The sequence below is a fragment of the Pseudophryne corroboree genome, unplaced genomic scaffold (genome assembly GCF_028390025.1).
Source record: "Pseudophryne corroboree isolate aPseCor3 unplaced genomic scaffold, aPseCor3.hap2 scaffold_320, whole genome shotgun sequence".
Lineage (NCBI taxonomy): Eukaryota > Metazoa > Chordata > Amphibia > Anura > Myobatrachidae > Pseudophryne > Pseudophryne corroboree.
Genome location: NW_026969881.1, coordinates 585784 through 610093, shown reverse-complemented (window position 1 = coordinate 610093; position 24310 = coordinate 585784). Strand labels below are relative to the sequence as shown.

The 24310-nt window shown below is 47.3% G+C and overlaps 24 non-coding genes and 1 pseudogene across 24 annotated transcripts; 7 read left to right on the top strand and 18 right to left on the bottom strand.

The window, feature by feature from the left end:
• Positions 1-141: 141 nt before the first annotated feature.
• Positions 142-305, bottom strand: LOC135017730 (U1 spliceosomal RNA). The gene has a single exon (XR_010215522.1). It is a non-coding gene; the product is annotated as a U1 spliceosomal RNA (small nuclear RNA).
• A 972-nt stretch (positions 306-1277) lies between these two features.
• LOC135017832 (U1 spliceosomal RNA) lies at positions 1278-1441 on the bottom strand. Its single transcript, XR_010215619.1, has one exon. It is a non-coding gene; the product is annotated as a U1 spliceosomal RNA (small nuclear RNA).
• A 674-nt stretch (positions 1442-2115) lies between these two features.
• LOC135017985 (U1 spliceosomal RNA) lies at positions 2116-2278 on the bottom strand. Its single transcript, XR_010215749.1, has one exon. It is a non-coding gene; the product is annotated as a U1 spliceosomal RNA (small nuclear RNA).
• A 152-nt stretch (positions 2279-2430) lies between these two features.
• On the bottom strand, positions 2431-2594 carry LOC135017708 (U1 spliceosomal RNA). Its single transcript, XR_010215501.1, has one exon. It is a non-coding gene; the product is annotated as a U1 spliceosomal RNA (small nuclear RNA).
• A 671-nt stretch (positions 2595-3265) lies between these two features.
• On the bottom strand, positions 3266-3428 carry LOC135017812 (U1 spliceosomal RNA). Its single transcript, XR_010215601.1, has one exon. It is a non-coding gene; the product is annotated as a U1 spliceosomal RNA (small nuclear RNA).
• A 152-nt stretch (positions 3429-3580) lies between these two features.
• LOC135018093 (U1 spliceosomal RNA) lies at positions 3581-3744 on the bottom strand. Its single transcript, XR_010215851.1, has one exon. It is a non-coding gene; the product is annotated as a U1 spliceosomal RNA (small nuclear RNA).
• Positions 3745-4418: 674 nt separating this feature from the next.
• On the bottom strand, positions 4419-4581 carry LOC135017942 (U1 spliceosomal RNA). Its single transcript, XR_010215716.1, has one exon. It is a non-coding gene; the product is annotated as a U1 spliceosomal RNA (small nuclear RNA).
• Positions 4582-4733: 152 nt separating this feature from the next.
• LOC135017699 (U1 spliceosomal RNA) lies at positions 4734-4897 on the bottom strand. The gene has a single exon (XR_010215493.1). It is a non-coding gene; the product is annotated as a U1 spliceosomal RNA (small nuclear RNA).
• Positions 4898-5041: 144 nt separating this feature from the next.
• Positions 5042-5157, top strand: LOC135018030 (U5 spliceosomal RNA). The gene has a single exon (XR_010215788.1). It is a non-coding gene; the product is annotated as a U5 spliceosomal RNA (small nuclear RNA).
• Positions 5158-5427: 270 nt separating this feature from the next.
• On the top strand, positions 5428-5544 carry LOC135018084 (U5 spliceosomal RNA). The gene has a single exon (XR_010215842.1). It is a non-coding gene; the product is annotated as a U5 spliceosomal RNA (small nuclear RNA).
• Positions 5545-5830: 286 nt separating this feature from the next.
• Positions 5831-5943, top strand: LOC135018079 (U5 spliceosomal RNA). Its single transcript, XR_010215837.1, has one exon. It is a non-coding gene; the product is annotated as a U5 spliceosomal RNA (small nuclear RNA).
• A 4814-nt stretch (positions 5944-10757) lies between these two features.
• LOC135018086 (U1 spliceosomal RNA) lies at positions 10758-10920 on the bottom strand. Its single transcript, XR_010215844.1, has one exon. It is a non-coding gene; the product is annotated as a U1 spliceosomal RNA (small nuclear RNA).
• A 144-nt stretch (positions 10921-11064) lies between these two features.
• Positions 11065-11180, top strand: LOC135018044 (U5 spliceosomal RNA). Its single transcript, XR_010215801.1, has one exon. It is a non-coding gene; the product is annotated as a U5 spliceosomal RNA (small nuclear RNA).
• Positions 11181-11450: 270 nt separating this feature from the next.
• On the top strand, positions 11451-11566 carry LOC135018058 (U5 spliceosomal RNA). Its single transcript, XR_010215818.1, has one exon. It is a non-coding gene; the product is annotated as a U5 spliceosomal RNA (small nuclear RNA).
• A 286-nt stretch (positions 11567-11852) lies between these two features.
• LOC135018012 (U5 spliceosomal RNA) lies at positions 11853-11968 on the top strand. The gene has a single exon (XR_010215770.1). It is a non-coding gene; the product is annotated as a U5 spliceosomal RNA (small nuclear RNA).
• A 275-nt stretch (positions 11969-12243) lies between these two features.
• Positions 12244-12359, top strand: LOC135018060 (U5 spliceosomal RNA). Its single transcript, XR_010215820.1, has one exon. It is a non-coding gene; the product is annotated as a U5 spliceosomal RNA (small nuclear RNA).
• Positions 12360-18985: 6626 nt separating this feature from the next.
• Positions 18986-19149, bottom strand: LOC135018008 (U1 spliceosomal RNA). The gene has a single exon (XR_010215766.1). It is a non-coding gene; the product is annotated as a U1 spliceosomal RNA (small nuclear RNA).
• A 671-nt stretch (positions 19150-19820) lies between these two features.
• On the bottom strand, positions 19821-19983 carry LOC135017978 (U1 spliceosomal RNA). The gene has a single exon (XR_010215743.1). It is a non-coding gene; the product is annotated as a U1 spliceosomal RNA (small nuclear RNA).
• Positions 19984-20135: 152 nt separating this feature from the next.
• On the bottom strand, positions 20136-20299 carry LOC135017756 (U1 spliceosomal RNA). Its single transcript, XR_010215546.1, has one exon. It is a non-coding gene; the product is annotated as a U1 spliceosomal RNA (small nuclear RNA).
• A 668-nt stretch (positions 20300-20967) lies between these two features.
• On the bottom strand, positions 20968-21131 carry LOC135017918 (U1 spliceosomal RNA). Its single transcript, XR_010215696.1, has one exon. It is a non-coding gene; the product is annotated as a U1 spliceosomal RNA (small nuclear RNA).
• A 152-nt stretch (positions 21132-21283) lies between these two features.
• On the bottom strand, positions 21284-21447 carry LOC135017677 (U1 spliceosomal RNA). The gene has a single exon (XR_010215471.1). It is a non-coding gene; the product is annotated as a U1 spliceosomal RNA (small nuclear RNA).
• A 670-nt stretch (positions 21448-22117) lies between these two features.
• On the bottom strand, positions 22118-22280 carry LOC135017969 (U1 spliceosomal RNA). The gene has a single exon (XR_010215736.1). It is a non-coding gene; the product is annotated as a U1 spliceosomal RNA (small nuclear RNA).
• Positions 22281-22432: 152 nt separating this feature from the next.
• Positions 22433-22596, bottom strand: LOC135017673 (U1 spliceosomal RNA). Its single transcript, XR_010215467.1, has one exon. It is a non-coding gene; the product is annotated as a U1 spliceosomal RNA (small nuclear RNA).
• A 702-nt stretch (positions 22597-23298) lies between these two features.
• LOC135017961 (U1 spliceosomal RNA) lies at positions 23299-23433 on the bottom strand (annotated as a pseudogene).
• Positions 23434-23585: 152 nt separating this feature from the next.
• LOC135017788 (U1 spliceosomal RNA) lies at positions 23586-23749 on the bottom strand. The gene has a single exon (XR_010215578.1). It is a non-coding gene; the product is annotated as a U1 spliceosomal RNA (small nuclear RNA).
• Between the last annotated feature and the right edge of the window lie 561 nt (positions 23750-24310).

The window sequence follows — 24310 nt, the reverse complement described above, 5'->3', positions numbered from 1 at the left end:
GAGCTGGGGAGGGTCGCTGCTCGGGTACCCCCCTGTCAAGTGAAGGAGATCCAACTGAGGCAGCACAAGGGAACTCTCGAAAGAAGAACAAGGCTAAAGGAAGATCTGAGACAAAGAAATCTGACTTTTACCAGAGCTGACCAGAGGAAAGCACAAACACAGTCCCCCACTACCACAAATAAAGCAGTCGAGTTTCCCACATTTGGGGAAATCACAGGGGTCAGCATACCCAGAATGCAATGAATGAACCTCACCGTGGGAGAACAATCTTCATGACCATGGTATCTCCTATGCAAAATAAGTATGATTTGGGATAGGGCTGGGGAGGGCCGCTGCTCAGGCACATCTCTGTCAAGTAAAGGAGATTCAACTGAGGCAGCACAAGGGAACTCTCATCTGGGGACAACAACTGCAGGGAGAACACATATTTTCAGATGAACATGGGAGGGCAGAAGGCTGCCTAATACTGAAGCACCCCCAAACAACAAACCAAATGCATCAACTAGTGCAAGCATTCCTGGGGGAAGGCCTGCAGCAGATGGATTTGCATACGGTGATGTCATCCAAGCAGTGGGTCAAAGTTGGCTTCAACCCTCATCTGCATATGAAAAGAGAAAAGGGGCGTGCAGGGCATGGCGGCCTTTTGCGGCGCTTGGATGACCCCTAGTTCGCATTAAACACCTCCACCCTCCTTCGGTGTGGGGCTCATGTTGGCTATGCCCCAGCCCCTGAAGCATTCAAGCTGATTTCTTGCAGCAGCTGGGCACTGTAACAGCTCCAGAGCTGCTCTGTACGGCAAGTAAAAGGGTGTGGGCCCTGCAGCACTACCTGTAGTTTGCATTGTGCATTGGAAGGCACAAAGTAAGCAGACAGGAGGAGAAGTCAGGATAGTGCACAAGGGTATAAAAGGGAGGGGCTCATGAAAAAAGAAGTGGAAACAGACAGCAAACTAGGCTGGAGAGAGACCTGAGACAAAGAGATCTGAATTATACGAGAGCCGACCAGGGGAAACACAAATTATGCAGTCAAGCTTCCCACATTTGGGGAAATCAGAGTGCAATGGGTGAGCCTTGCCCTGGGAGAAGCACCTTCATGATCATAGTATCTCACCTGGCAGGTAAGTAGGAGTTGGGCTAGAGCTGGGGAGGGTCGCTGCTCGGGCACCCCCCTGTCAAGTGAAAGAGATCCAACTGAGGCAGCACAAGGAAACTCTCGAAAGAAGAACAAGGCTAGAGGAAGATCTGAGACAAATAAATCTGACTTTTACCAGAGCTGACCAGAGGAAAGCACAAACACAGTCCCCCACTACCACAAATAATGCAGTCGAGTTTCCCACATTTGGGGAAATCACAGGGGTCAGCATACCCAGAATGCAATGAATGAACCTCACCCTGGGAGAACAATCTTCATGACCATGGTATCTCCTATGCAAAATAAGTATGATTTGGGATAGGGCTGGGGAGGGCCGCTGCTCAGGCACATCTCTGTCAAGTAAAGGAGATTCAACTGAGGCAGCACAAGGGAACTCTCATCTGGGGACAACAACTGCAGGGAGAACACATATTTTCAGATGAACATGGGAGGGCAGAAGGCTGCCTAATACTGAAGCACCCCCAAACAACAAACCAAATGCAACAACTAGTGCAAGCATTCCTGGGGGAAGGCCTGCAGCAGATGGATTTGCATACGGTGATGTCATCCAAGCAGTGGGTCAAAGTTGGCTTCAACCCTCGTCTGCATATGAAAAGAGAAAAGGGGCGTGCAAGGCATGGCGGCCTTTTGCGGTGCTTGGATGACCCCTAGTTCACATTAAACACCTCCACCCTCCTTCGGTGTGGGGCTCATGTTGGCTGTGCCCCAGCCCCTGAAGCATTCAAGCTGATTTCTTGCAGTAGCTGGGCACTGTAACAGCTCCAGAGCTGCTCTGTACGGCAAGTAAAAGGGTGTGGGCCCTACAGCACTACCTGTAGTTTGCATTGTGCATTGGAAGGCACAAAGTAAGCAGACAGGAGGAGAAGTCAGGATAGTGCACAAGGGTATAAAAGGGAGGGGCTCATGAAAAAAGAAGTGGAAACAGACAGCAAACTAGGCTGGAGAGAGACCTGAGACAAAGAGATCTGAATTATACGAGAGCCGACCAGGGGAAACACAAATTATGCAGTCAAGCTTCCCACATTTGGGGAAATCGCAGGGGCACCACACCCAGAGTGCAATGGGTGAGCCTTGCCCTGGGAGAAGATCCTTCATGATCATAGTATCTCACCTGGCAAGTAAGTAGGAGTTGGGCTAGAGCTGGGGAGGGTCGCTGCTCGGGCACCCCCCTGTCAAGTTAAAGAGATCCAACTGAGGCAGCACAAGGGAACTCTCGAAAGAAGAACAAGGCTAGAGGAAGATCTGAGACAAAGAAATCTGACTTTTACCAGAGCTGTCCAGAGGAAAGCACAAACACAGTCCCCCACTACCACAAATAATGCAGTCGAGTTTCCCACATTTGGGGAAATCACAGGGGTCAGCATACCCAGAATGCAATGAATGAACCTCACCCTGGGAGAACAATCTTCATGACCATGGTATCGCCTATGCAAAATAAGTATGATTTGGGATAGGGTTGGGAAGGGCCGCTGCTCAGGCACATCTCTGTCAAGTAAAGGAGATTCAACTAAGGCAGCACAAGGGAACTCTCATCTGGGGACAACAACTGCAGGGAGAACACATATTTTCAGATAAACATGGGAGGGCAGAAGGCTGCCTAATACTGAAGCACCCCCAAACAACAAACCAAATGCAACAACTAGTACAAGCATTCCTGGGGGAAGGCCTGCAGCAGATGGATTTGCATATAGTGATGTCATCCAAGCAGTGGGTCAAAGTTGGCTTCAACCCTCGTCTGCATATGAAAAGAGAAAAGGGGCGTGCAGGGCATGGCGGCCTTTTGCGGCGCTTGGATGACCCCTAGTTCGCATTAAACACCTCCACCCTCCTTCGGTGTGGGGCTCATGTTGGCTATGCCCCAGCCCCTGAAGCATTCAAGCTGATTTCTTGCAGCAGCTGGGCACTGTAACAGCTCCAGAGCTGCTCTGAACGGCAAGTAAAAGGGTGTGGGCCCTGCAGCACTACCTGTAGTTTGCATTGTGCATTGGAAGGCACAAAGTAAGCAGACGGGAGAAGTCAGGATAGTGCGCAAGGGCATAGAAGGGAGCGGCTCAAGAAAAGAGAAGTTGAAACAGACAGCAAACTAGGCTGGAGAGAGACCTGAGACAAAGAGATCTGAATTATACGAGAGCCGACCAGGGGAAACACAAATTATGCAGTCAAGTTTCCCACATTTGGGGAAATCGCAGGAGCAGCACACCCAGAGTGCAATGGGTGAGCCTTGCCCTGGGAGAAGCACCTACATGATCATAGTATCTCACCTGCCAGGTAAGTAGAAGTTGGGCTAGAGCTGGGAAGGGTCGCTGCTCGGGTACCCCCCTGTCAAGTGAAGGAGATTCAACTGAGGCAGCACAAGGGAACTCTCGAAAGAAGAACAAGGCTAGAGGAAGATCTGAGACAAATAAATCTGACTTTTACCAGAGCTGACCAGAGGAAAGCACAAACACAGTCCTCCACTACCACAAATAATGCAGTCGAGTTTCCCACATTTGGGGAAATCACAGGGGTCAGCATACCCAGAATGCAATGAATGAACCTCACCCTGAGAGAACAATCTTCATGACCATGGTATCTCCTATGCAAAATAAGTATGATTTGGGATAGGGCTGGGGAGGGCCGCTGCTCAGGCACATCTCTGTCAAGTAAAGGAGATTCAACTGAGGCAGCACAAGGGAACTCTCATCTGGGGACAACAACTGCAGGGAGAACACATATTTTCAGATGAACATGGGAGGGCAGAAGGCTGCCTAATAATGAAGCACCCCCAAACAACAAACCAAATGCAACAACTAGTGCAAGCATTCCTGGGGGAAGGCCTGCAGCAGATGGATTTGCATACGGTGATGTCATCCAAGCAGTGGGTCAAAGTTGGCTTCAACCCTCATCTGCATATGAAAAGAGAAAAGGGGCGTGCAGGGCATAGCGGCCTTTTGCGGCGCTTGGATGACCCCTAGTTCGCATTAAACACCTCCACCCTCCTTCGGTGTGGGGCTCATGTTGGCTATGCCCCAGCCCCTGAAGCATTCAAGCTGATTTCTTGCAGCAGCTGGGCACTGTAACAGCTCCAGAGCTGCTCTGTACGGCAAGTAAAAGGGTGTGGACCCTGCAGCACTACCTGTAGTTTGCATTGTGCATTGGAAGGCACAAAATAAGCAGACAAGAGGAGAAGTCAGGATAGTGCACAAGGGTATAAAAGGGAGGGGCTCATGAAAAAAGAAGTGGAAACAGACAGCAAACTAGGCTGGAGAGAGACCTGAGACAAAGAGATCTGAATTATACGAGAGCCGACCAGGGGAAACACAAATTATGCAGTCAAGCTTCCCACATTTGGGGAAATCGCAGGGGCACCACACCCAGAGTGCAATGGGTGAGCCTTGCCCTGGGAGAAGCACCTTCATGATCATAGTATCTCACCTGGCAGGTAAGTAGGAGTTAGGCTAGAGCTGGGGAGGGTCGCTACTCGGGCACCCCCCTGTCAAGTGAAAGAGATCCAACTGAGGCAGCACAAGGGAACTCTCGAAAGAAGAACAAGGCTAGAGGAAGATCTGAGACAAATAAATCTGACTTTTACCAGAGCTGACTAGAGGAAAGCACAAACACAGTCCCCCACTACCACAAATAATGCAGTCGAGTTTCCCACATTTGGGGAAATCACAGGGGTCAGCATACCCAGAATGCAATGAATGAACCTCACCCTGGGAGAACAATCTTCATGACCATGGTATCGCCTATGCAAAATAAGTATGATTTGGGATAGGGCTGGGGAGGGCCGCTGCTCAGGCACATCTCTGTCAAGTAAAGGAGATTCAGCTGAGGCAGCACAAGGGAACTCTCATCTGGGGACAACAACTGCAGGGAGAACACATATTTTCAGATAAAAATCTTGGTCATGCTCTGGTTTCTCTTCAGAACGAACAAATCTTTCGCCTCTTACTAAAGATTTCCGTGGAGAGGAGCAAAACCGAGTTTTATCTCAATTTTTGCATGCCCCATCTTTTTGGGGTTTCTTTTACCGGTTTAAAGATAGAATGAGTGTGCTTTAATGTAAGCTCATTTGCATAGAAATGACAGTAAATGTTTATTTATGTTCAAACAGAACTTTCTTGACCATGCTACTTGCTTTAAAGATCTGGGAGCACATGGAATACAGTACAAACCATGCTTATAGCAAGGAGAAGCCAGGTGAGAAATCTGCTTTCTTTCAAATTGGGCGCTCACTTTGATCTGAATGAGGACTGCTGGCACAGCACTCAGGCGACAGGTGGAATCTTGGTCATGCTCTGGTTTCTCTTCAGAATGAACAAATCTTTCGCCTTTTATTAAAGATTATCCGTGGAGAGGAGCAAAACTGAGTTTTATCTCAATTTTTGCATGCCCCATATTATTGGGGTTTCTTTTATCAGTTTAAAGACAGAACAAGTGTGCTTTCTTGTTAGCTTTAATGTAAGTTTATTTGCATAACAATGACAATAAATGTCTGTTTCTTTTCAAGCAGAACTTTCTTGACCATACTAATTGCTTGAAAGATCTGGGAGCACATGGAAAAGAGTACAAACCATGTTTATAGCAAGGGGAAGCCTGGTGAGAAATCTGCTTTCTTTCTTTCAAATTGGGTGCTCACTTTGAGCTGAATGAGGACTGCTGGCATGGCACTCAGGCGACAGGTGGAATCTTGGTCATGCTCTGGTTTCTCTTCAGAACGAACAAATCTTTCGCCTTTTACTAAAGATTTCCGTGGAGAGGAGCAAAACTGAGTTTTATCTCAATTTTTGCATGCCCCATATCATACCTCCCAACTGTCCCGATTTTCGCGGGACAGTCCCGTTTTTTGGGGACTGTCCCGCTGTCCCACCTGCGGGCCGCAGTGTCCCGCGGTGGGGAGGACAGTTGGGAGGCTCTGTCTGTCGCTGCCCTGCTTAGCAGAGCAGCGGTGAATAGTCGCTGTGCGCACAGCGTCTATTCACTGAAGTCAGAGGGAGAGGTGGCATGCCAGCGGCTCACAGAGCGCTGGGCATGCCCCCTCAGTGCCGAAAACGGGGGCGTGACTCGCGATCGCGGGTCCTCCCGCGAAGCCATGCCCCTTTTTACTTAGGCCACGCCCTTTTTGGGAGCGCGTGCGACTTCGCCGCGCGTGTGTCCCTCTTTGCGAGCCGACAAAGTTGGGAGGTATGCCCATATTATTGGGGTTTCTTTTATCAGTTTAAAGACAGAACGAGTGTGCTTTCTGGTTAGCTTTAATGTAAGTTTATTTGCATAACAATGACAGTAAATGTTTGTTTCTTTTCAAACAGAACTTTCTTGACCATGCTACTTGCTTGAAAGATCTGGGAGCACATGGAAAACAGTACAAACCATGCAGTATCACAAGAGCCTTTATTTGATCTTTCATGAAGATAGAGCAGAATTGGGGACACGTCAACAATTTCTGCCGAAGGTGGTTCATCTTTCCACATGGTGCCTTTGGCCACTGACACCTTCGTTGAGTCAAAGTCTCTGGCTGTGGTCAGAACTTTGAAAATTTATGTCACCAGAACGGTTCAGATTAGGAAAACAGAGGCTCTGTTTGTCCTGTATGCTCCCAACAGGATTGGGTGTCCTGCTTCCATGTAGACCATTATGCGCTGGATCTGTGGTAAGATTCAGCATGCTCATTCCATGGCAGGATTGCCGTTACTGAATTAGGTGAAGACCCATTCTACTAGAAAGGTGGGTTCATCCTGGGCAGCTGGTCGGGGAGTCTCGGCATTGCAACTTTGCCGAGCAGCTATTTAGTAAACACTTTTGCTAAGTTTTACAAGTTTGATACCTTGGCCGATGATAACTTCAAGTTGGGTAATTCGGTGCTGCAGAGTCGTACGCACTCTTCCACCCGTTCAAGAGCTTTGGTATAACCCCATGGTTCTTAATGTGACCCCAGCATCCTCTAGGTCGTATGAGAAAATAGGATTTTAATACCTACCGGTAAATCCTTTTCTCTTAGTCTGTAGAGGATGCTGGGCACCCGTCCCAGTCCATACTGTGTCTGCAGTTATTACTTGTGGTTATACACATGTTGTGTTATGGTTCTGGTCAGCTTTTTGCTGCAATTATTCATGCCGTTGGCTTGTGTTCTGTTGAATGCCACGTTCTGCGGCATGCTTAAGGTGTGAGCTGGTAAGATGCTCACCTTAGTTTAACAATAAATCCTTTCCTCGAAATGTCCGTCTCCATGGGCACAGTTCCTATAACTGGAGTCTGGAGGAGGGGCATAGAGGGAGGAGCCAGTTCACACCCTTTGATAGTCTTAAAGTGCCCATGTCTCTTGCGGATCCCGTCTATACCCCATGGTTCTTAATGTGACCCCAGCATCCTCTATGGACTAAGAGAAAAGGATGCCCTTGCGCACTATCCTGACTTCTCCTCCCGTCTGCTTACTTTGTGCCTTCCAACGCACAATGCAAACTACAGGTGGTGCTGCAGGGCCCACACCCTTTTACTTGCCTTACAGAACAGCTCTGGAGCTGTTACAGTGCCCAGCTGCTGCAAGAAATCAGCTTGAATGCTTCAGGGGATGGGGCATGGCCAACATGAGCCCCACACCAAAGGAGGGTGGGGGTGTTTAATGAGAACTAGGGGTCATCCAAGCACTGCAAAAGGCCGCCATGCCCTGCACGCCCCTTTTCTCTTTTCATATGCAGATGAGGGTTCCAGCCAACTTTGGCCCACTGCTTGAATAACATCACTGTATGCAAATCCGTCTGCTGCAGACCTTCCCCCAGGAAGGCTTGTACTAGATGTTGCATATGGTTTGATATTTGATGGTGCTTCAGTATTAGGCAGCCTTCCGCCCTCCCATGTTCATCTGAAAAGATGTGGTCTCCCTGCAGTTGTTGTCCCCAGACGAGAGTTCCCTTGTGCTTCCTCAGTTGAATCTCCTTAACTTGACGGGGGAGGGGCTGCCCGAGCAGCCACCCTCCCCAGCCCTATCCCAACTCATACTTATTTTGCATATGTGATCTCTTGATCATGAAGATTGTTCTCACAGGGTGAGGTTCATCCATTATATTTTAAAATAGGAAGGTACAAATTACATATTTGAATTGCATTTATGTGCTGGATTCAAATGTCCCCCCCCCCCCCTTCCTTTCTCAATTGTGCCCGTCAGCAGCTATTCTAAGGTTGCTGCCAATGGGTGTGACACATTAATTTCTTCTGTGGGGTACACTGGACTCCACAAGGATTCACATTGGGGTGTAGAGTAGGATCTTGATCTGAGGCACCAACCGGCTCAAAGCTTTTGACTGTTCCCAAGATGCTCAGTGCATTCTCCTCTATAACCCCGCTTCCATGAACAGGGAGCTCAGTTTGTAGTTGGTGCCTTCAGTAGCAGGCCACTTAACAGGGGCCTGCCTCAGGCAGCCTATTCTTAGCTATAAATTTTGACAAGAAAAGAAGAACTTGTTTTATGAGAATCTACAAGGGCTGCAGCAGGCTAGGTCTAATAGACATCTTTACTGCAGCTTCATCACTCCCAGCGGCGCTGTATACTCCCGTGCCCTGGTTGCTGGGTCACTGCAGCGGAGGGTCCGGTTTCATCCTAAGGTCAGTCACACACACACCACCCTTCCGGATCACGAGGCCGCTGATGAAGGGGAGCGTGGCCGTAGGGGGTGGACCGTGTGCGCACTGGCGTGGACACTGATTACTGGGCAGCCGCTCCACTAGCCACCAGGTACAGTTAAGGAGCACAGGTCTGGGGGTTTTTCTCCTATATTAACCCAATTTTGTACTGCCCGCAGCGCATTGTGATAGGTAATAGGGCCTGATTCAGGTTGGATTGCAATCACAATAAGCGATCCAACTGCAAAAATTGCTAAGAGCATACGCATGTGCCTGCATTTTCTGCGGCACCGCGCAGAGAATGCGATCGCCTCTGCCTGTCAATCGGGGCGGGGGGGGATAGGTGGGTCAGCAACACTCCATTTCCAAGTCAGGGATGGAGCGGTGCGGGGGCAAGGCTTCAAAATGGGGTCTGCAACGGAGTAGACACAGGGGGCGTGGTCACAGCGGCTGTATGACATCACATTCAGCCGCTGTGATCACAAAAATGGTGGCGGCTTCCTGCGCGCACATACAGTCTGCACCAGCAGGAGGCTACACCATTTTTTATGATCACGCTGAACTGCAGTGCGACTGCAATTACAGCATGGTCAAGAAGGGAGGCGTCATGCTGGGTGGCCATGCCCTTTCACTGTGCAGGAGCCAGCACCGCTCACACACTAGTCCCCGGGTGCAGCCCCCAACCCCCGGGACACCCGGAGCAACAAAATGTAGATTCAGGCCACCAGGCCACGCCCCTACCTATGAAACCATGCCTCCTTTTTACCATTGCGCTGCTTATCTGCGCGCACTGCATTACAATCTCCCTCGCCACCTCTCTGGGTGTCACCAGTGATAGTGACACCTCTGCCATGCTTGTAGCAGCTGGTCCTAAGATCTACGCCTCAAGCCCTGAGTGTTTGCCCTTGTGACTTGTTGATCATCATAGCGAAGCAGATGCTTACAGAAAACTGCAGGGGCTTAGATTGAAAATAAAAAAATTGATTGGTATAAGGTAGAGAGGAGCGGGTTCGGTTCTCCGAGAACCGAATTCCCCACGAACTCCACGTTGTTTACACTGGTCCGAGGCAGGCTCGGTTGTTCCCGCCTGACTCGCAAAACCTGAACAAGGGAAAATGTCATCATCCCGCTGTCGGATTCTCGCGAGATTCGGATTCCATATAAAGAGCTGCGCGTTGCCGCCATTTTTACTCGTGCATTGAAGAGAGAGCGGAATGGACGTGGCTATGTTCTCTCAGTGGAAATCTCAATATCAGTGCTCAGTATCAGTGGTTACTTATTGCTGCTCAGTAATACTAGTAGTGTGTCTCTCCTGCTCAGTGTCAGTTCTCAGTAGTATCCTCATCAGTGCTCAGTATCACTGCTCATTGTCTTGTGCTGCATTGTGGTGCTCAGCATACTACAGTACATTACTAATAGTCCAGTGCTGCATCTTGCTGCTCAGTGTCAGTTCTAGTATCCTCATCAGTGCTCACTATCACTGTTCATTGCATTTTGGTTTTCTGTATACTACAGTAACATAGTAATATAGTAACATATAGTAACATAGTTTTTGAGGTTGAATAGAGGCAAATTGCCCATCGTGTTCAACCTGTTTTAAGTTGTGATGATTCTACATACTTGCTGAATAATGTTTTATGACTAGTTAGCTACTATAACTCATGTTACCCCCGGATTAACCATGTTGATATTTTAAGTATTATAACCTTAGATAGCTTTTTCATTCAGAAATGTATCCATTCCTTTTTTAAATCCAATTACAGAGTCCGCCATTACCACCTTCCCTGGCAGGGAATTCCACATCCTGATTGCCCTAACAGTGAAGATCATAGTATCTCACCTGGCAGGTAAGTAGGAGTTGGGCTAGAGCTGTGGAGGATTGCTGCTCGGGCACCCCCTGTCAAGTGAAGGAGATCCAACTGAGGCAGCACAAGGGAACTCTCGAAAGAAGAACAAGGCTAGAGGAAGATCTGAGACAAAGAAATCTGACTTTTACCAGAGCTGACCAGAGGAAAGCACAAACACAGTCCCCCACTACCACAAATAATGCAGTCGAGTTTCCCACGTTGGGGAAATCACAGGGGTCAGCATACCCAGAATGCAATGAATGAACCTCACCCTGGGAGAACAATCTTCATGACCATGGTATCTCCTATGCAAAATAAGTATGATTTGGGATAGGGCTGGGGAGGGCCGCTGCTCAGGCACATCTCTGTCAAGTAAAGGAGATTCAACTGAGGCAGCACAAGGGAACTCTCATCTGGGGACAACAACTGCAGGGAGAACACATATTTTCAGATGAAAATCTTGGTCATGCTCTGGTTTCTCTTCAGAACGAACAAATCTTTCGCCTTTTACTAAAGATTTCCGTGGAGAGGAGCAAAACTGAGTTTTACCTCAATTTTTGCATGCCCCATCTTTTTGGATTTTCTTTTATCGGTTTAAAGATAGAATGAGTGTGCTTTAATGAAAGCTCATTTGCATAGAAATTACAGTAAATGTTTGTTTCTTTTCAAACAGAACTTTCTTGACCATGCTACTTGCTTGAAAGATCTGGGAGCACATGGAATACAGTACAAACCATGCTTATAGCAAGGAGAAGCCAGGTGAGAAATCTGCTTTCTTTCAAATTGGGCGCTCACTTTGATCTGAATGAGGACTGCTGGCATGGCACTCAGGCGACAGGTGGAATCTTGGTCATGCTCTGGTTTCTCTTCAGAATGAACAAATCTTTCGCCATTTATTAAAGATTTCCGTGGAGAGGAGCAAAACTGAGTTTTATCTCAATTTTTGCATGCCCCATATTATTGGGGTTTCTTTTATCAGTTTAAGGACAGAATGAGTGTGCTTTCTTGTTGGCTTTAATGTAAGTTTATTTGTATAACAATGACAGTAAATGTCTGTTTCTTTTCAAACAGAACTTTCTTGACCATGCTACTTGCTTGAAAGATCTGGGAGCACATGGAAAAGAGTACAAACCATGCTTATAGCAAGGGGAAGCCTGGTGAGAAATCTGCTTTCTTTCTTTCAAATTGGGTGCTCACTTTGAGCTGAATGAGGACTGCTGGCATGGCACTCAGGCGACAGGTGGAATCTTGGTCATGCTCTGGTTTCTCTTCAGAACGAACAAATCTTTCGCCTTTTACTAAAGATTTCCGTGGAGAGGAGCAAAACTGAGTTTTATCTCAAATTTTGCATTCCCCATCTTATTGGGGTTTTATTTTATCTGTTTAAAGATAGAACGAGTGTGCTTTAATGTAAGCTCATTTGCATAGAAATGACAGTAAATGTTTGTTTCTTTTCAAACAGAACTTTCTTGACTATACTAATTGCTTGAAAGATCTGGGAACACATGGAAAAGAGTACAAACCATGTTTATAGCTAGGGGAAGCCTGGTGAGAAATCTGCTATCTTTCTTTCAAATTGGGTGCTCACTTTGAGCTCAATGAGAACTGCTGGCATGGCACTCAGGCGACAGGTGGAATCTTGGTCATGCTCTGGTTTCTCTTCAGAACTAACAAATATTTCGCCTTTTATTAAAGATTTCCGTGGAGAGGAGCAAAACTGAGTTTTATCTCAATTTTTGCATGCCCCATATTTTTGGGGTTTCTTTTATCAGTTTAAAGACAGAACGAGTGTGCTTTCTTGTTAGCTTTAATGTAAGTTGCCATAGATGCAGTGAAACACACGTGTAGGGCACGGCGTGTCCGCGTGTATTTGACTCATGTGAAATGTTATAAAACAAAAATATATGATTATGATGTTAGCTGTTAGTCTCCACTAATAGGGAATAGAAGCTGAGCTATAAGAAAGGAATACACTAGATATGATGTCACTTAGCAGATACAATGTCTAAAGTGCATACAGATAGCTACTAATAACTCTTGATAAGAAAGTATATCAGTGTGGGTATATTTATATGATGGGATATTGGGACTAGTGAATATATATCACTCCTGCTGTCCAGATTGGCAATAACCAGACAATTATGATAAGAGTAGAGATGTCACATGGGCTGCTATAGATATTAATTTAATGCTGTATGTGTCATTTGTTACAAATGGATACATTTTCTATGAGTCAGCCTAGCAGCTGCATGTTCTAACAGAACACTATCCTCACACAGAATCTGCTAACCTTGAGATAACTAAATGACAGTGTGTAACAGTCTCTTTACTATAAGACTGTTACAAAGTAATATATATATTTGAAGTCAGTCTAGCAGCTGTGTGTTCCAGCAGTTTATAAGACAAAGAAAATCTCCTATTGTGGAATCTAGACACATGGGACTGCTGGCCTGTGTCATACTATTTCTATGTAATACCAGTAACATGTATATAACTGTTACATAATTGTTACAAATGGATAAATCTTTGAGTCAGCCTAGCAGCTGCATGTCCTAACAGGACACCATAAATCCTTTACAGTGTAACAAATTGATTGGTAACACTTAAAGGCTGGAGAGCAGTTATATGCCTTACTAGCATACTCAATATACCACATTATTACACCAGTTACCACGATTATTGACAGCGCATTTGATATATTATATTACCCTCACACTGAGTCTGTTTACCTTTAGATAACTAAGTGACCGAATATGTAACAGTTTCTCTATCATAAGACTGTTACAAAGTGAGATAGATATATTTGGAAGTCAGTCAAACAGCTGTGTGTTTCAGCGGTTTATAAGAAAATTCCTCATTGTGGAATCTGGACCACTAAGGGTTATTATATATATAGCACATGGAATTGCCACATCTCCCTATATGATAATTTCATTACACTGTAACATAATAAGAATTAACTCTTTAACAGTGTAAATAGAGAGTAATGAATCTCTGACACATGGAATATATTATTTCTTAGATGAATTGGATAAACCATTATGACAGACACTTTGCTTCCTAATAAGAATTGAGGTGGCTATACCTCTAAGGAAAGCATTATTGCCTACGCCTAGATCAGATTAAATAAGATCTGGCTGAATATATGAAGGAAGGTTGCTATTTATATGAGAATTGGAATTGCTATATTCCTTAAGGCAACCCCACCGATTGATATATGTTGTCAATTAAGTATATCTGAACGGCTATATCTGGACCAGATTTAATAAGATCTGGCTGATTATATGAAGGAGGGCTGCTATTTATATTGGAATTGCCATATTCCTTAAGGCAACCGCACCTGTTGGTATATCTCGCCAATTAACTATATCTAAACAGCTAAATTAAAGCTATTCATCATTTTTTTAGTTTGGATATTAATAAATATGATCTTTCCATGATGCATAGAGATTTCCCTATCAAGTGATTCCTTATCCGATATAGAAAGCTATCCCCCTGTGGTATTGAATTTAGGAATATAGTCTTAGGGGACACAGAGAAATAAGTGATCCCCATCTACCTAAGCACCCCACAAATTGGAGGTTAGCTTACCGGTTATACTCAATCACCCCCACAAATTCGCCAATGGGGATGGCTTCCCGGGAGGTAACCCCTATTGAGTGAAGGGAGTATATAGGATACGACCCAGTGGTACCTGACGACATAGATACTAACAGCTATTTAATAACATTACGCTAGAAAGTGATTATTAGCAACATATATATCTATATAAACAACCCCGCCAGGGTTGTGCCTTCAAAAATAATCACACACGGACACGCTTTTTAAACCTTTTTTTCACATCTCTTTATTCTTCTTATGCACATGTATGTTAGTTCTGTGATTTTAACCTTTATGTTTCACTGCAGTTTGGGATAATAATATTAATATTTATCCAATTTTAATACATACTTAATAAAGGTTATATTTTATGATTCATTCATTCTGTCCAGTGCGTCAACAGTGCAGATTTCTTCTTGTTTTTTCTCCCAAATTCTATAACAATGACAGTAAATGTTGTTTCTTTTCAAACAGAACTTTCTTGACCATGCTACTTGCTTGAAAGATCTGGGAGCACATGGAAAACAGTACAAACCATGCAGTATCACAAGAGCCTTTATTTGATCTTTCATGAAGATAGAGCAGAATTGAGGACACGTCAACAATTTCTGCCGAAGGTGGTTCATCTTTCCACATGGTGCCTTTGGCCACTGACACCTTCGTTGAGTCAAAGTCTCTGGCTGTGGTCAGAACTTTGAAAATTTATGTCACCAGAACGGTTCAGATTAGGAAAACAGAGGCTCTGTTTGTCCTGTATGCTCCCAACAGGATTGGGTGTCCTGCTTCCATGTAGACCATTATGCGCTGGATCTGTGGTAAGATTCAGCATGCTCATTCCATGGCAGGATTGCCGTTACTGAATTAGGTGAAGACCCATTCTACTAGAAAGGTGGGTTCATCCTGGGCAGCTGGTCGGGGAGTCTCGGCATTGCAACTTTGCCGAGCAGCTATTTAGTAAACACTTTTGCTAAGTTTTACAAGTTTGATACCTTGGCTGATGATAACCTCAAGTTGGGTCATTCGGTGCTGCAGAGTCGTACGCACTCTCCCACCCGTTCAAGAGCTTTGGTATAACCCCATGGTTCTTAATGTGACCCCAGCATCCTCTAGGTCGTATGAGAAAATAGGATTTTAATACCTACCGGTAAATCCTTTTCTCTTAGTCCGTAGAGGATGCTGGGCACCCGTCCCAGTCCATACTGTGTCTGCAGTTATTACTTGTGGTTATACACATGTTATGTTATGGTTCTGGTCAGCTTTTTGCTGCAATTGTTCATGCCGTTGGCTTGTGTTCTGTTGAATGCCACGTTCTGCGGCATGCTTAAGGTGTGAGCTGGTAAGATGCTCACCTTAGTTTAACAATAAATCCTTTCCTCGAAATGTCCGTCTCCCTGGGCACAGTTCCTATAACTGGAGTCTGGAGGAGGGGCATAGAGGGAGGAGCCAGTTCACACCCTTTGAAAGTCTTAAAGTGCCCATGTCTCTTGCGGATCCCGTCTATACCCCATGGTTCTTAATGTGACCCCAGCATCCTCTACGGACTAAGAGAAAAGGATGCCCTTGCGCACTATCCTGACTTCTCCTCCCGTCTGCTTACTTTGTGCCTTCCAACGCACAATGCGAACTACAGGTGGTGCTGCAGGGCCCACACCCTTTTACTTGCCTTACAGAACAGCTCTGGAGCTGTTACAGTGCCCAGCTGCTGCAAGAAATCAGCTTGAATGCTTCAGGGGATGGGGCATGGCCAACATGAGCCCCACACCAAAGTAGGGTGGGGGTGTTTAATGCGAACTAGGGGTCATCCAAGCACCGCAAAAGGCCGCCATGCCCTGCATGCCCCTTTTCTCTTTTCATATGCAGATGAGGGTTCCAGCCAACTTTGGCCCACATCTTGGATGACATCACCGTATGCAAATCCGTCTTCTGCAGACCTTCCCCCAGGAATGCTTGTACTAGTTGTTGCATATGGTTTGATATTTGATGGTGCTTCAATATTAGGCAGCCTTCCACCCTCCCATGTTCATCTGAACAGATGTGGTCTCCCTGCAGTTGTTGTCCCCAGACGAGAGTTCCCTTGTGCGTCCTCAGTTGAATCTCCTTAACTTGACGGGGGAGGGGCTGCCCGAGCAGCCACCCTCCCCAGCCCTATCCCAACTCATACTTATTTTGCATATGAGATCTCTTGATCATGAAGATTGTTCTCACAGGGTGAGGTTCATCCATTATATTTTAAAATAGGAAGGTACAAATTACATATTTGAATTGCATCTATGTGCTGGATTCAAATGTCCCCCCCCCCCCTTCCTTTCTCAATTGTGCCCGTCAGCAGCTATTCTAAGGTTGCTGCCAATGGGTGTGACACATTAATTTCTTCTGTTGGGTACACTGGACTCCACAAGGATTCACATTGGGGTGTAGAGTAGGATCTTGATCTGAGGCACCAACCGGCTCAAAGCTTTTGACTGTTCCCAAGATGCTCAGCGCATCCTCCTCTATAACCCCGCTTCCATGAACAGGGAGCTCAGTTTGTAGTTGGTGCCTTCAGTAGCAGGCCACTTAACAGGGGCCTGCCTCAGGCAGCCTATTCTTAGCTATTAATTTTGACAAGAAAAGAAGAACTTGTTTTATGAGAATCTACAAGGGCTGCAGCAGGCTAGGTCTAATAGACATCTTTACTGCAGCTTCATCACTCCCAGCGGCGCTGTATACTCCCGTGCCCTGGTTGCTGGGTCACTGCAGCGGAGGCTCCAGTTTCTTCCTAAGGTCAGTCACACACACACCGCCCTTCCGGATCACGAGGCCGCTGATGAAGGGGAGCGTGTCCGTAGGGGGTGGACCGTGTGCGCACTGGCGTGGACACTGATTACTGGGCAGCCGCTCCACTAGCCACCAGGTACAGTTAAGGAGCACAGGTCTGGGAGTTTTACTCCTATATTAACCCAATTTTGTACTGCCCGCAGCGCATTGTGATAGGTAATAGGGCCTGATTCAGGTTGGAATGCAATCACAATAAGCGATCCAACTGCAAAAATTGCTAACAGCATACGCATGTGCCTGCATTTTCTGCGGCACCCCGCAGAGAATGCGATCGCCTCTGCCTGTCAATCGGGGCGGGGGGGGAGAGGGGGGTCAGCAACACTCCATTTCCAAGTCAGGGATGGAGCGGTGCGGGGGCAAGGCTTCAAAATGGGGTCTGCAACGGAGGAGACACAGGGGGCGTGGTCACAGCGGCTGTATGACATCACATTCAGCCGCTGTGATCACAAAAATGGTGGCGGCTTCCTGCGCGCACATACAGTTTGCACCAGCAGGAGGCTACACCATTTTTTATGATCACGCTGAACTGCAGTGCGACTGCAATTACAGCATGGTCAAGAATGGAGGCGTCATGCTGGGTGGCCATGCCCTGTCACTGTGCAGGAGCCAGCACCGCACACACACTAGTCCCCGGGTGCAGCCCCCAACCCCCGGGACACCCGGAGCAACAAAATGTAGATTCAGGCCACCAGGCCACGCCCCTACCTATGAAACCATGCCTCCTTTTTACCATTGCGCTGCTTATCTGCGCGCACTGCATTACAATCTCCTTCGCCACCTCTCTGGGTGTCACCAGTGATAGTGACACCTCTGCCATGCTTGTAGCAGCTGGTCCTAAGATCTACGCCTCAAGCCCTGAGTGTTTGCCCTTGTGACTTGTTGATCATCATAGCGAAGCAGATGCTTACAGAAAACTGCAGGGGCTTAGATTGAAAATAAAAAAATTGATGGGTATAAGGTAGAGAGGAGCGGGTTCGGTTCTCCGAGAACCGAATTCCCGACGAACTCCATGTGGTTTACACTGGTCCGAGGCAGGCTCGGTTGTTCCCGCCTGACTCGGAAAACCTGAACAAGGGAAAATGTCATCATCCCGCTGTCGGATTCTCTCGAGATTCGGATTCCATATAAAGAGCTGCGCGTTGCCGCCATTTTTACTCGTGCATTGAAGAGAGAGCGGAGAGGACGTGGCTATGTTCTCTCAGTGGAAATCTCAATATCAGTGCTCAGTATCAGTGGTTACTTATTGCTGCTCAGTAATACTAGTAGTGTGTCTCTCCTGCTCAGTGTCAGTTCTCAGTAGTATCCTCATCAGTGCTCAGTATCACTGCTCATTGTCTTGTGCTGCATTGTGGTGCTCAGCATACTACAGTACATTACTAATAGTCCAGTGCTGCATCTTGCTGCTCAGTGTCAGTTCTAGTATCCTCATCAGTGCTCACTATCACTGCTCATTACATTGTGGTGTTCTGTATACTACAGTAACATAGTAATATAGTAACATATAGTAACATAGTTTTTGAGGTTGAATAGAGGCAAATTGCCCATCGTGTTCAACCTGTTTTAAGTTGTGATGATTCTACATACTTGCTGAATAATGTTTTATGACTAGTTAGCTACTATAACTCATGTTACCCCCGGATTAACCATGTTGATATTTTAAGTATTATAACCTTGGATAGCTTTTTCATTCAGAAATGTATCCATTCCTTTTTTAAATCCAATTACAGAGTCCGCCATTACCACCTTCCCTGGCAGGGAATTCCACATCCTGATTGCCCTAACAGTGAACATCATAGTATCTCACCTGGCAGGTAAGTAGGAGTTGGGCTAGAGCTGTGGAGGATTGCTGCTCGGGCACCCCCTGTCAAGTGAAGGAGATCCAACTGAGGCAGCACAAGGGAACTCTCGAAAGAAGAACAAGGCTAGAGGAAGATCTGAGACAAAGAAATCTGACTTTTACCAGAGCTGACCAGAGGAAAGCACAAACGCAGTCCCCCACTACCACAAATAATGCAGTCGAGTTTCCCACATTTGGGGAAATCACAGGGGTCAGCATACCCAGAGTGCAATGAATGAACCTCACCCTGGGAGAACAATCTTCATGACCATGGTATCTCCTATGCAAAATAAGTATGATTTGGGATAGGGCTGGGGAGGGCCGCTGCTCAGGCACATCTCTGTCAAGTAAAGGAGATTCAACTGAGGCAACACAAGGGAACTCTCATCTGGGGACAACAACTGCAGGGAGAACACATATTTTCAGATGAACATGGGAGGGCAGAAGGCTGCCTAACACTGAAGCACCCCCAAACAACAAACCAAATGCAACTACTAGTGCAAGCATTCCTGGGGGAAGGCCTGCAGCAGATGGATTTGCATATGGTGATGTCATCCAAGCAGTGGGTCAAAGTTGGCTTCAACCCTCGTCTGCATATGAAAATAAAAAAGGGGTGTGCAGGGCATGGCGGCCTTTTGCGGCGCTTGGATGACCCCTAGTTTGCATTAAACACCTCCACCTTCCTTCGGTGTGGGGCTCATGTTGGCTATGCCCCAGCCCCTGAAGCATTCAAGCTGATTTCTTGCAGCAGCTGGGCACTGTAACAGCTCCAGAGCTGCTCTGTAAAGCAAGTAAAAGGGTGTGGGCCCTGCAGCACTACCTGTAGTTTGCATTGTGCGTTGGAAGGCACAAAGTAAGCAGACGGGAGAAGTCAGGATAGTGCACAAGGGCATAGAAGGGAGCGGCTCAAGAAAAGAGAAGTGGAAACAGACAGCAAACTAGGCTGGAGAGAGACCTGAGACAAAGAGATCTGAATTATACGAGAGCCGACCAGAGGAAACACAAATTATGTAATCAAGTGTCCCACATTTGGGGAAATCGTAGGAGCAGCACACCCAGAGTGCATTGGGTGAGCCTTGCCCTGGGAGAAGCACCTTCCTGATCATAGTATCTCACCTGGCAGGTAAGTAGGAGTTGGGCTAGAGCTGGGGAGGGTCGCTGTTCGGGCACCCCCCTGTCAAGTGAAGGAGATCCAACTGAGGCAGCACAAGGAAACTCTCGAAAAAAGAACAAGGCTAGAGGAAGATCTGAGACAAAGAAATCTGACTTTTACCAGAGCTGACCAGAGGAAAGCACAAACACAGTCCCCCACTACCACAAATAATGCAGTCGAGTTTCCCACATTTGGGGAAATGACAGGGGTCAGCATACCCAGAATGCAATGAATGAACCTCACCCTGGGAGAACAATCTTCATGACAATGGTATCTCCTATGCAAAATAAGTATGATTTGGGATAGGGCTGGGGAGGGCCGCTGCTCAGGCACATCCCTGTCAAGTAAAGGAGATTCAACTGAGGCAGCACAAGGGAACTCTCATCTGGGGACAACAACTGCAGGGAGAACACATATTTTCAGAAGAACATGGGAGAGCAGAAGGCTGCCTAATACTGAAGCACCCCCAAACAACAAACCAAATGCAACAACTAGTACAAGCATTCCTGGGAAAAGGTCTGCAGAAGACGGATTTGCATACGGTGATGTCATCCAAGCAGTGGGCCAAAGTTGGCTGGAACCCTCATCTGCATATGAAAAGAGAAAAGGGGTATGCAGGGCATGGCGGCCTTTTGCGGCGCTTGGATGACCCTTAGTTCGCATTAAACACCTCCACCCTCCGTCGGTGTGGGGCTCATGTTGGCTATGCCCCAGCCCCTGAAGCATTCAAGCTGATTTCTTGCAGCAGCTGGGCACTGTAACAGCTCCAGAGCTGCTCTGTAAGGCAAGTAAAAGGGTGTTGGCCCTGCAGCACTACCTGTAGTTTGCATTGTGCGTTGGAAGGCACAAAGTAAGCAGACAGGAGAAGTCAGGAGAGTGCACAAGGGCAAGGCCAGGGGCTCAAGAAAAGAGAAGTGGAAACAGACAGCAAACTAGGCTGGAGAGAGACCTGAGACAAAGAGATCTGAATTATACGAGTAGCCGACCAGAGGAAACACAAATTATGTAGTCAAGTGTCCCACATTTGGGGAAATCGTAGGAGCAGCACACCCAGAGTGCAATGGGTGAGCCTTGCCCTGGGAGAAGCACCTTCCTGATCATAGTATCTCACCTGGCAGGTAAGTAGGAGTTGGGCTAGAGCTGGGGAGGGTCGCTGCTCGGGCACCCCCCTGTCAAGTGAAGGAAATCCAACTGAGGCAGCACAAGGAAACTCTCAAAAAAAGAACAAGGCTAGAGGAAGATCTGAGACAAAGAAATCTGACTTTTACCAGAGCTGACCAGAGGAAAGCACAAACACAGTCCCCCACTACCACAAATAATGCAGTCGAGTTTCCCACATTTGGGGAAATCACAGGGGTCAGCATACCCAGAATGCAATGAATGAACCTCACCCTGGAAGAACAATCTTCATGACCATGGTATCTCCTATGCAAAATAAGTATGATTTGGGATAGGGCTGGGGATGGCCGCTGCTCAGGCACATCTCTGTCAAGTAAAGGAGATTCAACTGAGGCAGCACAAGAGAACTCTCATCTGGGGACAACAACTGCAGGGAGAACACATATTTTCAGATGAACATGGGAGAGCAGAAGGCTGCCTAATACTGAAGCACCCCAAACAACAAACCAAATGCAACAACTAGTACAAGCATTCCTGGGGGAAGGTCTGCAGAAGACGTATTTGCATACGGTGATGTCATCCAAGCAGTGGGCCAAAGTTGGCTGGAACCCTCATCTGCATATGAAAAGAGAAAAGGGGTATGCAGGGCATGGCGGCCTTTTGCGGCGCTTGGATGACCCTTAGTTCGCATTAAACACCTCCACCCTCCGTCGGTGTGGGGCTCATGTTGGCTATGCCCCAGCCCCTGAAGCATTCAAGCTGATTTCTTGCAGCAGCTGGGCACTGTAACAGCTCCAGAGCTGCTCTGAAAGGCAAGTAAAAGGGTGTGGGCCCTGCAGCACTACCTGTAGTTTGCATTGTGCGTTGGAAGGCACAAAGTAAGCAGACAGGAGAAGTCAGGAGAGTGCACAAGGGCATAGAAGGCAGCGGCTCAAGAAAAGAGAAGTGGAAACAGACAGCAAACTAGGCTGGAGAGAGACCTGAGACAAAGAGATCTGAATTATACGAGAGCCGACCAGGGGAAACGCAAATTATGCAGTCAAGTTTCCCACATTTGGGGAAATCGCAGGAGCAGCACACCCAGAGTGCAATGGGTGAGCCTTGCCCTGGGAGAAGCACCTTCATGATCATAGTATCTCACCTGGCAGTTATGTAGGAGTTGGGCTAGAGCTGGGGAGGGTCGCTGCTCGGGTACCCCCCTGTCAAGTGAAGGAGATCAAACTGAGGCAGCACAATGGAACTCTCGAAAGAAGAACAAGGCTAGAGGAAGATCTGAGACAAAGAAATCTGACTTTTACCAGAGCTGACCAGAGGAAAACACAAACACAGTCCCCCACTACCACAAATAATGCAGTTGAGTTTCCCACATTTGGGGAAATCACAGGGGTCAGCATACCCAGAATGCAATGAATGAACCTCACCCTGGGAGAACAATCTTTATGACCATGGTATCTCCTATGCAAAATAAGTATGATTTGGGATAGGGCTGGGGAGGGCCGCTGCTCAGGCACATCTCTGTCAAGTAAAGGAGATTCAACTGAGGCAGCACAAGGGAACTCTCATCTGGGGACAACAACTGCCGGGAGAACACATATTTTCAGATGAACATGGGAGGGCAGAAGGCTGCCTAATACTGAAGCACCCCCAAACAACAAACCAAATGCAACAACTAGTACAAGCATTCCTGGGGGAAGGTCTGCAGAAGACGGATTTGCATACAGTGATGTCATCCAAGCAGTGGGCCAAAGTTGGCTGGAACCCTCATCTGCATATGAAAAGAGAAAAGGGGTATGCAGGGCATGGCGGCCTTTTGCGGCGCTTGGATGACCCTTAGTTCGCATTAAACACCCCCACCCTACTTCGGTGTGGGGCTCATGTTGGCCATGCCCCAGCCCCTGAAGCATTCAAGCTGATTTCTTGCAGCAGCTTGGCACTGTAACAGCTCCAGAGCTGCTCTGTAAGGCAAGTAAAAGGGTGTGGGCCCTGCAGCACTACCTGTAGTTTGCATTGTGCATCGGAAGGCACAAAGTAAGCAGACAGGAGGAGAAGTCAGGATAGTGCACAAGGGTATAGAAGGGAGGGGCTCAAGAAAAAAGAAGTGGAAACAGACAGCAAACTAGGCTGGAGAGAGACCTGAGACAAAGAGATCTGAATTATATGAGAGCCGACTAGGGGAAACACAAATTATGCAATCAAGTTTCCCATATTTGGGGAAATCGCAGGGGCAGCACACCCAGAGTGCAATGGGTGAGCCTTGCCCTGGGAGAAGCAACTTCATGATCATAGTATCTCACCTGGCAGGTAAGTAGGAGTTGGGCTAGAGCTGGGGAGGGTCGCTGCTCGGGCACCCCCCTGTCAAGTGAAGGAGATCCAACTGAGGCAGCACAAGGGAACTCTTGAAAGAAGAACAAGGCTAGAGGAAGATCTGAGACAAAGAAATCTGACTTTTACCAGAGCTGACCAGAGTAAAGCACAAACACAGTCCCCCACTACCACAAATAATGCAGTTGAGTTTCCCACATTTGGGGAAATCACAGAGGTCAGCATACCCAGAACGCAATGAATGAACCTAACCCTGGGAGAACAATCTTCATGACCATGGTATCTCCTATGCAAAATAAGTATGATTTGGGATAGGGCTGGGGAGGGCCGCTGCTCAGGCACATCTCTGTCAAGTAAAGGAGATTCAACTGAGGCAGCACAAGGGAACTCTCATCTGGGGACAACAACTGCAGGGAGAACACATATTTTCAGATGAACATGGGAGGGCAGAAGGCTGCCTAATACTGAAGCACCCCCAAACAACAAACCAAATGCAACAACTAGTGCAAGCATTCCTGGGGGAAGGCCTGCCGCAGATGGATTTGCATATGGTGCTGTCATCCAAGCAGTGGGTCAAAGTTGGCTTCAACCCTCGTCTGCATATGAAAAGAGAAAAGGGGCATGCAGGGCATGGCGGCCTTTTGCGGCGCTTGGCTGACCCCTAGTTTGCATTAAACACCTCCACCCTCCGTCGGTGTGGGGCTCATGTTGGCTATGCCCCAGCCCCTGAAGCATTCAAGCTGATTTCTTGCTGCAGCTGGGCACTGTAACAGCTCCAGAGCTGCTCTGTAAGGCAAGTAAAAGGGTGTGGGCCCTGCAGCACTACCTGTAGTTTGCATTGTGCGTTGGAAGGCACAAAGTAAG